Here is a 12,238-nt window from a genome sequence, read left to right on the forward strand (position 1 = left end):
AATCCCAATACTTCCTTAACCTGTTAGTGTTTCTAGACCTAATCATATCGTCTACCTTAGCCTTACTATGCTCTCCTTCGCGATGCTCGGTGTCGCTCTCTTCCTTCTCTTCTACGTGTCCTTGTTTGAGCCTAATGGAATGCGCTGGGTTGGACGGTCCGGTGCATTCGCTTTCCCGTTTTTTTGGACAAGATGGCTTATACACATTAGGTGACCCGCATCCAACACAGACGACCTTGCGCTTTCCTGCGCAGTCGTTAAACCTGTGACCCTCCTTCTTGCAATTCCAGCAGATGAGAGCCACAGCCTCCACTAAGTCTGCTTCTTCGTCCGTGAAATCTTGGGCCTCTTCCCATTCCAGATCACTGCCTAATTCCGCTACAGCTTTGCCGGACGCATAGCCCCTATGCGAGCCTTTGTCTTCTCGTCTCTGGGTTTCCCCATATGCCTTATTTATCCAACCTGGCTTTGACGTGCTGCTATCTCGACGCACTTCCTCTAAAAATCGTTCACGAAGCCTGCAAACTTCTCGTAAGTGGCCTATCGAACGTATTGATACATTCAGCAACTCGTGGCAGATCTCGGACCTGAGATTTCTTCTAACCATTTCTACTAGGGCGGCTTCTCTCAAGGGAATACTCAACCCATCCATCAGTTGCTCTACCGCCTCGTAAATTTTTTTTTTTTTTTTGCATTAGCAGGATAACGTTTATTTAAAACTGTCCTTTAGGGACAACAATTAAATGTTATCACATAAACTTCACTTATAGATAAATTTTAAATATTAATATGGTAGAAATAAATTAGAGTAGTAAGGGGAGGTCCAGCGGGTGTGTGCTTTTTAGTCTTCTGGGCTGCTCGTTGTTGTCCAGCAGGGAGCTGGCCAACAGGTTCGGGTGATTATGAAGCCTCTGCATGTAACGTGCGCTGCTTCTTTGTATCTAGTCCTTGACCCAAGGGATATTGAGAACCTTGTGGATGGTGCGATTGGCATGATAGACGTGGGCCCCAGTGTCGATTTGAAGGGCTCTATTTTCGAAAGCTTGTATAGTTCGGACATTCGTCTTGCTCGCAGTGCCCCAGAGCTGTATGCCGTACGTCCAGATTGGGCGTATTATGGACTTGTAAATGAGGAGTTTAGTGGAAGTTCTCAGCTTCGATCTCCTACCCATAAGCCAGTAGAAGGATCGAAGTCTTCGATTAGCCTGTTTCCTCTTCTTAATCAGATGGGGCTTCCAGGTGAGCCTCCTGTCTAGGGTGATTCCAAGGTACTTGGGATTGTCTTCCTGTGGGATTGGAGAGCCGTTAAGGTTAACTGGAGGGCAGTTGCCTTTGCAGAGAGAAAATGTGGTGGCAGTGGACTTCTCATTATTGACGGCAATGTTCCATCGCTTTTGCCAGTCGCCGAGCAAGTCAAGCTGCAATTGCATCGTTTCGGCTGCCCCCATGGCGCTATCGGCGGTGGTAAGGAAGGCGGTGTCGTCTGCATAGGTTGCTGCGAGCAGGTCAGGCCTCTGAAGAACAGGGCGGTCGGCCGTGTAAGCATTGTACATCAACGGGCCAAGAACGCTGCCTTGGGGTACACCAGCGTGAGCTTCTCTTATACCGGAGATGGCCTCGCCACATCTAACAGCAAATTTACGGTCTTCCAAGAACGACTTTAGGAACTGGAAGTATGGTCGGGGTAGGCCAGTCTTTAATTTATTTAGAAGACCGGGATGCCAGACTCGGTCGAACGCCTGCTTCACGTCCAGCATGACGGCCATGCAGTACTTCCTGGTTTCAAACGCGTCCAGGATGCACTGCACTACCCGATGGCACTGCTCTGGCGTACCGTGTCGCCGCCTGAAGCCAAACTGGTGGTCAGGGATCAGTCCAGCCTCGTCAAATACTGGCAGTGCTCTGCTTAAAAACACTCGTTCAAGTATTTTGGAGAGCATTGGTAACAAACTTATTGGTCGGTAGGACGAAAGGTTTGCTTCGGGTTTCCCGGGCTTAGGTATCATAGTTACCTGGGCACGTTTCCATGTGGACGGAAAGTACCCTATCTCCAAGCATCTATTATAGATCCTCGTAATTAGCTGTATGCTTGGAGGTGGTAACATTTTTAATGCAATTGCATTGATACCATCATCGCCCGGGGCCTTGTTGTTGCTCATGATGGTTATGAGCTCAGCTGTTTCCTCCTCAGTCACTGGTGGTATTGGATCGGCGTCCCTGGAAGGCTCGGCTAGCAGACGGGCAGTTTCAGCAGCATCCTCCGGTGAGCAGCGATCGAAAGGCGTAAAGACACCTTCGAGGTGTTCGGCGAAAGCGTTGGCCCTGTACATCTCCGATCTGCACCAGCTGCCGTCGGTTCTTTGTACAGGTGGGATGCTTTTCAGCGGCTGTCTGATAGATTTGGTGACTCGCCATAAGTAATGTTGAGAATCGCCTGGCTCAAGTTGTTCGACGAACCCGTCAAAGGCCTGCTTTCTTACTCTTGCCAGCGTTTCTGTCAGACATTTGGTCGCTCTATTGAAGGCGGTTTTGTCCAAAAGATTCCTCGAGAGTATCCACACTCTTCGGAGTTGTCGTTTTTCAAGTTTGATTTCTTCGACTTCTGGGCTCCAAAAATGGATGTCCCTGTCAGTGGCTCTTGGGCGGTTGGAGGGCCTTGGTGCTGCTTCAGAAGCTGCCGCCTGAATATGGGCTGTTAACTCTTCTACAATGGTGTCGGTGTCAAACGGGGAGTCAAATGTCGGGCTGGGGTCGGTAACGTTGTTCAGGTAAGATTGGTACTTGTGAACGTCTGTTGTCTTGTAGATCAGCTTTTTGCGGGCTGACCTGAGCAAGGCTGGGTGAAAAGTGACACGGCAAAGGCTCTGTGGTCCGAGAAGAGGTCTTCTACTTCTCTCGCCTGAATTCCGGCAGAATCCAGTCCTCCGGAGATGGCGAAGTCTAGGACATCTGGGATTTTGTGAGGATCCGTAGGCCAGTATGTGGGTGCACCGGTCGCGTGACAGCTCAAGTTTCGGGACTGAATCTGCCTGTATAGGGCCGAGCCCTTTGGGTTCGTAATCCTGGAGCCCCACCAGGGGTGTTTAGCATTAAAGTCCCCTCCGATTATGAACTTGGGGCCGAGGCAATCCAGTAGCAAGCCGAATTCCTGTTCGTGGATGTTGTGCCTGGGGGGGCAATATGCTGCAGCGATTGTTATGTCACCGTTGGTAGTGGAGATTTTAATTTGGGCACATTGCACCCAGTCTTGGCACATGGCTGGAAGTGCCTCATACTTGATGCAGCTGCGAATAAGGATGGCCGCGCCCCCGCGACCTCTACCGTTCGGGTGGTTAGCTGCAATGAGGTCGTATCCTCTAATAGTGATATGAGGAGAACGTCTGCTTGGTGGGTCTTGCAATATAGCTCGACCTCTGGCCTTCTTTTTACCAGGCCGTTAGCATTCCATATGGTTATATCTAATCGCGTATGCATAAGAATTTGCAAACGGTGGCCATAATTTGGGCTATTTCTTGATGATGGAGAAGGTCTTGACCTTCTCCATCATGCGCTCAAACATAGATTCCATCCTAGCCACTAAGGCTTCCATTGGATTACTTGGAAGACTGGGATCAGGATTGGGGTTGGAGTCAAACTGTGGTGCTCCGTTTTTGGCTGCGCTAGCATAGCTGATGTTAGGGTTAATTTTGCTAAATTGAGGTTGCTGGCTTCTTGGGGCAGTCTGCTCTTTGCCTTTTTGTAGGCTGGACAGCCCTTGTAAGAGGCCGCGTGTGGTCCGTCGCAGTGGAGGCAAACGACTGGTTCACTGGCGATTTTGGTGCATTCGGACGATTGGTGCCTATCTCCACACTTTACGCATCTATACTCCAGATGGCAATACCGTTTCGTGTGACCGAAGCACAGTGGAGGATTGGAGGCCTTTAACGACGATCCGATAAGCGCGCAGAGTTGAGTAAGTATCCTTGTCTGGAGTCATGACGCGAATTGTGTTGTTAGTGCTTGCCTTGTGGGTCACTTTAACATCCCCGCCTAAGAGGCGGGAAATGTCTTTGGAGAGGCCCTTGATGCTGGATTCGTCCGGGATAAAAATTGGCGGCGGTTTGATGATGAATCAAAAATATGAATCAAAATCCTCTCTTTCGCGTTGTTTTCGGTCTCTTATTGCTTCGCGTATGTCCTCATCCGTTCTATTGTCCCTGAAATGATTTCTAAGCGCATCGCACAACTTGCCCCATCTCATCCCTCTTTTAAACTTATGGAAACGCCAGTAAAATTCTCCCGCTTTACCGTCGAATAGGAAGCTCGATAGATGAAATTATCGACAGTCATCCCCTCCGGATGTCCGCTAACCCGAAACTTCCAATTGTTTATAATGTGGCCCACCTTATCTGGTCTGTTATCCCGTTCCTAAAACTGTAACTTTGATCTGAAATCGCCCCTTCATTATCGCAAATCCCACTGGGTTGTTCGTGGACTCCATCTCTCACTTCTTCATCCCTTTTTGGATGCTCCCTTTGATGGAATAGTCTGTCCACCAGTGCCGACAGCTGTTCCAGTAATGTCGCCTGCATGGCGCTCACTGATTGAAACACAATTGAATGCAGCTCCGATTTGCTTCCTAAAGATTCTGCCTGAGAGCCTGCTTGGCTAGTCCCGCAGGGTGAGTCTGGCCGGCGAATCTGCTGGCTCGTACTCGCAGCGGTCGTGTCACTTGCCGTTTGGACTTTCTCAAAGCACACAACCTTGCACGTCGGGCATGACGACTTCGACCTGGCATGTGTTGTTATGCATGTCTTATGGAACTTGTGCCCGCACTTAGTCCTCGCTCTGCCAGTTGCCATTTCTTTGTTACATATCATGCAGATGGGCATTGGTGTCATTGGTGTCGCTGCCCCCTTCTCTGCCTCTGCCGGATTCATCCTTTCCTATTTTACTTTCTAAATCTGAAGATACACTAACAAATGCTCTCTCTTCGACTTCCACTACTCTGATTACTATTAATATATTAATATTATATTCATCCTGTACACCATGTACACAGCCGACATGCCTGTCGCTGAAGAGGAGGGCCTTCTAGTTGCTACATATGCCGACGACACGGCATTTTTGGCCTCTTCAATCTTGCCAGAGGAGGCTTCTGCACGACTCCAACGCCAGCTGGACATTCTCGACCCGTGGCTTTGAAGGTGGAACATCGCCGTCAACCATGAGAAGTCAGGCCAAACGACGTTTACAATGAGGAGAGGCGACTGTCCTGGAGTCAGTCTCGGAGGCACCCCAATTCCAGCCAGCCCTACACCCAAATATCTGGGTATGACCCTGGGTAGAAGGCTCACCTGGAAAACTCACTTGCTGCGCAAACGGACGCAAATCCGGATCAAGCTACGTCAGCTCTACGTCGGCTCATTGGAAGGAGGTCCAGGCTGAAGCAAAGGGTCAATCTTCTTATATATAAAGCCATTGTAAAGCCGGTCTGGACCTATGGTATCCAGCTATGGGGAACGGCGTGTCTAAGCAGCCAAAATATCATCCAGATCGCCCAAACAAAGCTTTAAGAGCTATAACCGGAGCTCACCTGTACCACGATAACGCAACAATTTACGCCCAACTGGGAGTCCCATTCGTGAAAGCAGAAGTTCAGCGATTCGCCAACAGATACGTGGAGAGACTGGATCGACATCCCAACCCTGAGGCCATCAACCTGTTAGACAACAGCTACACCACTAGGAGGCTGAAACGGACTCACCCACTGGACCTTTGCCACTCGAACGAATGGGACTGAGCTGCATTTCTAGATTTATCCACGCCCACTAAAGGGTTCACCATAAAATTTCAATTGAAACGTCAAGGCTTAAACAAAAATTAAAGTTAAAAGTAGTTCGTAGGACCAGCAAAAATCATATTTGTACATTATAACATATTACTCAATATTCCACTAAGCTAAGGTATCATTAAAAAATTTAATTATTGTTCATAATTCCGGACAGATTTTAAATGTAACTTTTGAATGATTGATAATAAAAAAAAAAAAAAAAAAAAAATAAAATAAAAACAAGAAAGGAAAGCTAACTTCGGGCGGAGCCGAAGTTTATATACCCTTGCAGTTAAAACCGGATATATATCGCAAATATCGGATATAGTTGGCAGATCCTTATGATTACATCATAATAAAACCAATTTACTAAAATACAAAATCTAAAATAAGTCCCAAACTTCTATCTTCAAAAATACGAAAGTTGATATTTCTACCAAGTACCATTTCCGATCGTTCAGTTATATGGCAGCTATAGGATATAGTCGACCGATCCTTATGAAATTTGGTAGGTCGGATCAACTGGCCAATAATAGAATCTGTATTAAGTTTCAGCTTTCTATCTTCAAAAACACAAAAGTTAGGTCATTTCCGATCGTTCAGTTATATGGCAGCTATAAGATATAGTCGGCCGATCCTTATGAAATTTGGCATGTCACAATGATTTGCCAAAAATAGCTCTCATGTCAAATTTGAACTCTCTAACTCTAAAAACACCAAAGTTATACCATTTCCGATCAATCAGTTATATGGCAGCTATAGGATATAGTCGGCCGATCCGGGCCGTTCCGACTTATATACTGCGTGCAAAGAAAAGAAGGGTGTGTGCAAAGTTTCAAGACGATAGCTTCAAAACTGAGAGACTAGTTCGCGTAGAAACGGACAGACAGACAGACAGACAGACGGACAGACGGACAGACGGACAGACGGACAGACGGACAGACGGACATGCTCATATCAACTCAGGAGGTGATCCTGATCAAGAATATATATACTTTATAGGGTCGGAGATGTCTCCTTCACTGCGTTGCACACTTTTGGACAAAATTATAATACCCTCTGCAAGGGTATAAAAACTATTAAAAAACACTACTATGAAACTGCTATTCCCAGGCACCGCGAGTCAACAACTATATGTCTTAAGTCGTGGTCATTCGTAGCTCCTACGACTGAATTCCAAGTGTCCATCTTCTCTACTAGGAGTCGACGGGTTCTAACTGCCAATCTACAGGCGTGGTCAGACATCAGTTTGCTGACTGATCCTGCTCTCCAAGCGACTGTAGCGCCAGTTTTCCCGTCCCTAGCGGCAAGGCGGCAGCGAATTAAGCGAGGCGAATTATTTTTTTAATACTTCGTTATAAAATTCATGTTTATTAGGTTAAACTTTACTTAAATGTCTACGATATCCCCATCCCTACTTCCCCTTACTTTCGCTAACAATTCAGTTTTCCCTCTTGACTTATATATCTATTAATTAGTTGCTAGGTTAAAACCTTAAAAAAATGAGAAAATTAAACAAAAGTTCGGGTACGCTAAACTTCAATGGTGTAGTTCTTAAAGCTAGCTTAAATTAGGAAATTATCAATTTACTTCATTTCATCATTGCTTAATCATTTATCTTTTTCTTTTCGCTGACCTAACCTAACACACTCACCGCCACTGCGACCTGCCTCACTTTGGCGGCGACCCTTTGGCGTGTCTGCAACAAGCTGCCGCTTTGGCCTCGCTGTTGTCCCCTGTTGCCAAATTCTGGTGATCTCCGAGTGGGCTCAATTTTCAACTTGCTTGTGCGCTTTTCGCGTAAAAATCTGCTTCTTTACAGGATGAACCTTCTTGGACCGCGCCAGAAATGAAAAGAAAATTCCATTTCTACGCGGATTCCTACGTCTAGCTTCCAGCTTCCAATAACCGCTTTAACCCGATCCCCGGGGCTGCCATCGACGCCGATCTAACGCCGACGTTACAAAGTCGTATCCATGCATGCAGAAGGTTGAATTAAACTATAGATCTGCGAGTTTATTGAAACAATATCTTTAGTCTAAGCTAACTGTCGCGTCTTTTTTGTGCGCACTGCGTTTTTATAAAAATGATTCCTGTAAACCGGTACACACAAGATTCAATTTTAAGAAACTTTTTACTCAATACAACAAAATTTTTACAGCTTCGCGTTTGATGTGATATAATTGATATATATTCTTCAGTGCACTATGGGGAAATTCAAATTTTTTTTATTTAATATTAAAACTAAATCAATGGAAATGTTTCATTGCGTTTTTCTTTCATTGTATTGATTGACGCCCTTAGGAGCTATTTTAAAAAAGTGGTCGGGGTGGTTAAAAGAAACATACGGCGCTATCGATACTATCGATTTTTTTTTTGCAAGATAAGAAATTAACGAATTATACCACTAGTTCATTTATAAATTAGCGAAATAGTTACTTGGTGTTGGCGCTGTATAACAAAGATGGCAACGCTTTCGTTTATGAATTAGAAATTTACTTTTGTGTATGTGTAGGTGTGCATGCAGAAAACCACAAGGCGAATGATTCGGATCAAGAAGAGAGCAACAAAAAATGGAAAAAATCGAAATTCTGGAAATTTTTTATATATTAAAAAATAACAAAAATATTTTTTTATATTTAACAATATTAAATATTAAGACAACAAAAAAAAAACAATAAATTGATAATAATAAAATAAAAAATGGATACTATCTATGTTTTTTCTTCAAAAACATCGAAAACATCGATAGTGGCAAACATCATCATCATTCACCGCATTTAAGCTAAACCTCCCAAATTGTATAAGTAACATATGTATATATATTTTTTTTTAAATAAATTGAATATTTCTACGTCCTTTTCCGCCCCTAAAAATGCAAAAACACTTCAAATTGTTAACAATTTTTAATTTTGCCGCGATTGGATAAAAAACACTAAAGTTATTTTCTGGAGTTTTTACGGGCGCTAACAGAGGCGACTGTTGGACAGAGAAATCCAATACTCACTATTTTTTTATTTAATATTTAATAAACTAATAATAACCTTAAATTAACTTTTTCAATCAACTCAACTCACTTAACAAAACGTAAAAGTAATGTAAAGTAAAGTTATAAGTAAAAATCAACTAATTTTTCCGTACACATCATTCCGATTATTTTGAGTCTTCAGTTCAAAATTTCTTGCTTAATTCAACTAACCGAACGAAACACAGTGTTGAGTGAAAATCAACTCATTTTGCCGTACACATCATTCTGATAAAAAAAACAAGAAGGAAAAGCTTACTTCGGGCGGAGCCGAAGTTGATATACCCTTGCAGTTAAAACCGGATTAATATCGCAAACATCGGATATAAATGGTCGATCCTTAAAAGAATATCATAATATCTAAAAAAAAATCCCAAGCTTCTATCTTCAGAAATATCAAAGTTGGTATATCTACCAAAAACCATTTCCGATCGTTCAATTATACGGCAGCTATAGGATAATATATTCGGCCGGTCCTTATGAATATTGTTAGGTTGGATCAACTGACCAAAAATAGACCAAATGTACTAAATTCCAACTTTCTATCTTCAAAAACACGAAAGTTGGGTCATTTCCGATCGTTCAGTTATATGCCAGCTATAGGATATAGTCGGCCGATCCTTATGAAATTTGGCATGTCGTGAACTCTCTAACTCTAAAAACACCATACCAGTTATACCAAAACACCAAGTTATACCATTTTCGCTCAATCAGTTATATGGCAGCTATAGGATAGTCGGCCGATCCCTGCCGTTTCGATTATATACTGCGTGCAAAGGAAAGAAAGGTGTGTGCAAAGTTTCAACTGAGGGACTAGTTTGCGTAGAAACATACAGACGGACATGCTCATCTCAACTCAGGAGGTGATCCTGTTCAAGAATATATATTTATAGGGTCGGAGATGTCTCCTTCCCCTTTCTACCACTGCTCGCCAGAAGAGGCAGCCGAAACGGAACAACTCTTGGCAGAGCCCGCACGAGGCGACGACAGAATACCACCTGTGACGGAAGAGGAGACAGCCGCCCAGATTTTAGTGTTGAGCAACAACAAGGCCCCGGGCGATGATGGAATAAAGTCAGCCGCATTAAGACTGCTGCCACCTCCAAGCATCAAGAAATTGGGTACTTTCCGACCAACTGGAAACATGCTCTGGTAACCAAAATACCCAAGCCCGGAAAACCCGAAGCAGATCTTGCCTCTTATCGTCCGATTAGTCTCCTATCGATACTCTCCAAAATACTCGAAAGAGTGTTTTTTAGAGCATTGCCAGTACTGGACGAGGCTCGTCTGATCCCCAATCACCAGTTTGGCTTCAGGCGGTCCGACGGAACCCCGGAACAATGCCACAGAGTGGTGCAGTATACCCTGGACGCCTTCGAAACCAAGAAGTACTGTCTGGCTGTAATGCTGGATGTCAAACAAGCCTTCGACCGGGTCTTAAATTGAAAACTAACCTGCCCAGACCTTACTACCTCTTTCTGGAGTCGTTCCTGAAGGACCGCAAATTTGCGGTCAGATGCGGAAAGGCCACTTCCGGACTCAGGAAGGTCCGTGCCGGAGTCCCCCAAGGAAGCGTGCTGGGCCCTTTATTATACAATGTCTACACGGCCGATCTCCCAGTTTTGCGGAGCCCCAACATAATGGCAGCGACCTATGCGAAGATACCGCCTTCCTGACCGCTGCTGACAACGCTACAGAAACAGTAGCTGTCAAGCAGGAGCAACTAGATCTTCTCGGCGATTGGCAGAAAAGGTGGAATATTCAAGTGAATAATGATAAATCCACCGCCACCATATTTTCTCTCCGTCGGGGAAATTGCCCACCGGTGGTCAACCTCAACAGCCCCCCACAGGGCCGTCGAGAGCCATGACGGGCCCCGGGGCATGGATTCCTCACGGGCCCTTTTTCGTTTTCGTCTCTCATTTAAATTACACTGAAGCGTTGCACATTACAGGCTAGTTGGATGATAAAGATAAAAATGACATTTTGAGACGGTTACTAATCAAATCACCTGGCTGGTTCCGATATTTATAGTCCGTTTATTTACATATCAGAACGTATTTGGTACATTTTGGTTGAACTTTGGTTGAATATCTCCTTTGATAGATTGATTCAATATAAACGACTAAAAAAACCTTACGAGCTTTCTGTTCAGCGCCCATCGAAATGATTGCATTGAAATCGAGATTACGGGCAAGTCCTGATTCGAGTGCTAGTGTGCCAAGGTTCGTTAGATGTTTTTGACTCATGTTCGCTATATAAATGACGTTTGTCAATTAGTTTTGTTAATATAAAATGACTTGTTAGTGAGATCAACCAATATCATTTTCAATATTTATTCACTCTAATTAAACATTCAAATTTTTCTTTCTCAATTTTGGCCATCTAAATTTTGAAAAAAAAGTTAGACCCCGCTGCCGGGTCCCTGTCCATTGCGGGCTCCGGGACAATTACCCAGGTGATGTATCGAATGTCCTTAAAGGACATAATCAAGGATTCCTCAATTATTCAATTTATTTAGTTATATTTCTAGTGTGGGTCAACAGGGGTAAATTGGGAATCAATGTCCAATACTATCGAGACCACCGCATTGAAGTAAAGACGCTTGGCGTCTTTGAAAGGTATTTGAAAGGTACTGCGCCACAGATCATAAAAATGTAAGCGGTTTTTTAATAGTCCACTCGGTTCAGAAGTTATTCGCATTCAATTTTTATTTTCAATTCTTATAATAAAAATTGAATCGTAACACTTATTTTCCATTTTTTTTATAAAAATTGAATCATAATTTTAATTTTTATTTTTTTTATAAAAATTGAAAAATAATTCTTATTCTTAATTATTATTATAAAAATTGAAAATAAGAGATATATTTTAATTTTTGTCATAAAAATCAACAAATAATTTTTATTTTAAAAATTATAACAATTACGGTCCCTGATTCGGACTATCCAGACATTTGAAAATAGAGCGCTCCGTATCGCCACTGGGGCCCACGTCTACCACGAACACCACACAGAAACAGACAGACCTGCTCACTTCAACTGAGGAGGTGATCCTGATCAAAAATTTATATACCTTATAGGGGGGGACATCTCTGACCCTATAAAGTATATAAATATAATAAAGTATATAAATTATAATATAAGTCCTTTATGGGAAAAATAACCACAATAAATGTATAAAATCGGAGATTTTAAATTTGGAGGAGTATTCCAAAGACATGGTTACTGCCAGAAGCCATTTTGTTAATTTAAGGCTTAATAATGTAATTATTTGTATACATACATTTAAAAAATAATATTCACTTAAAACAATGATGGTCAACGCAATTGCACGGCCTAGATTAATAAATATACATTAAAATTTCATAATTTTTTAAAGGAATCAATCAACTTTATGCG

The sequence above is a fragment of the Drosophila bipectinata genome, chromosome 2L (genome assembly GCF_030179905.1).
Source record: "Drosophila bipectinata strain 14024-0381.07 chromosome 2L, DbipHiC1v2, whole genome shotgun sequence".
Classification (NCBI taxonomy): Eukaryota; Metazoa; Arthropoda; class Insecta; order Diptera; family Drosophilidae; genus Drosophila; species Drosophila bipectinata.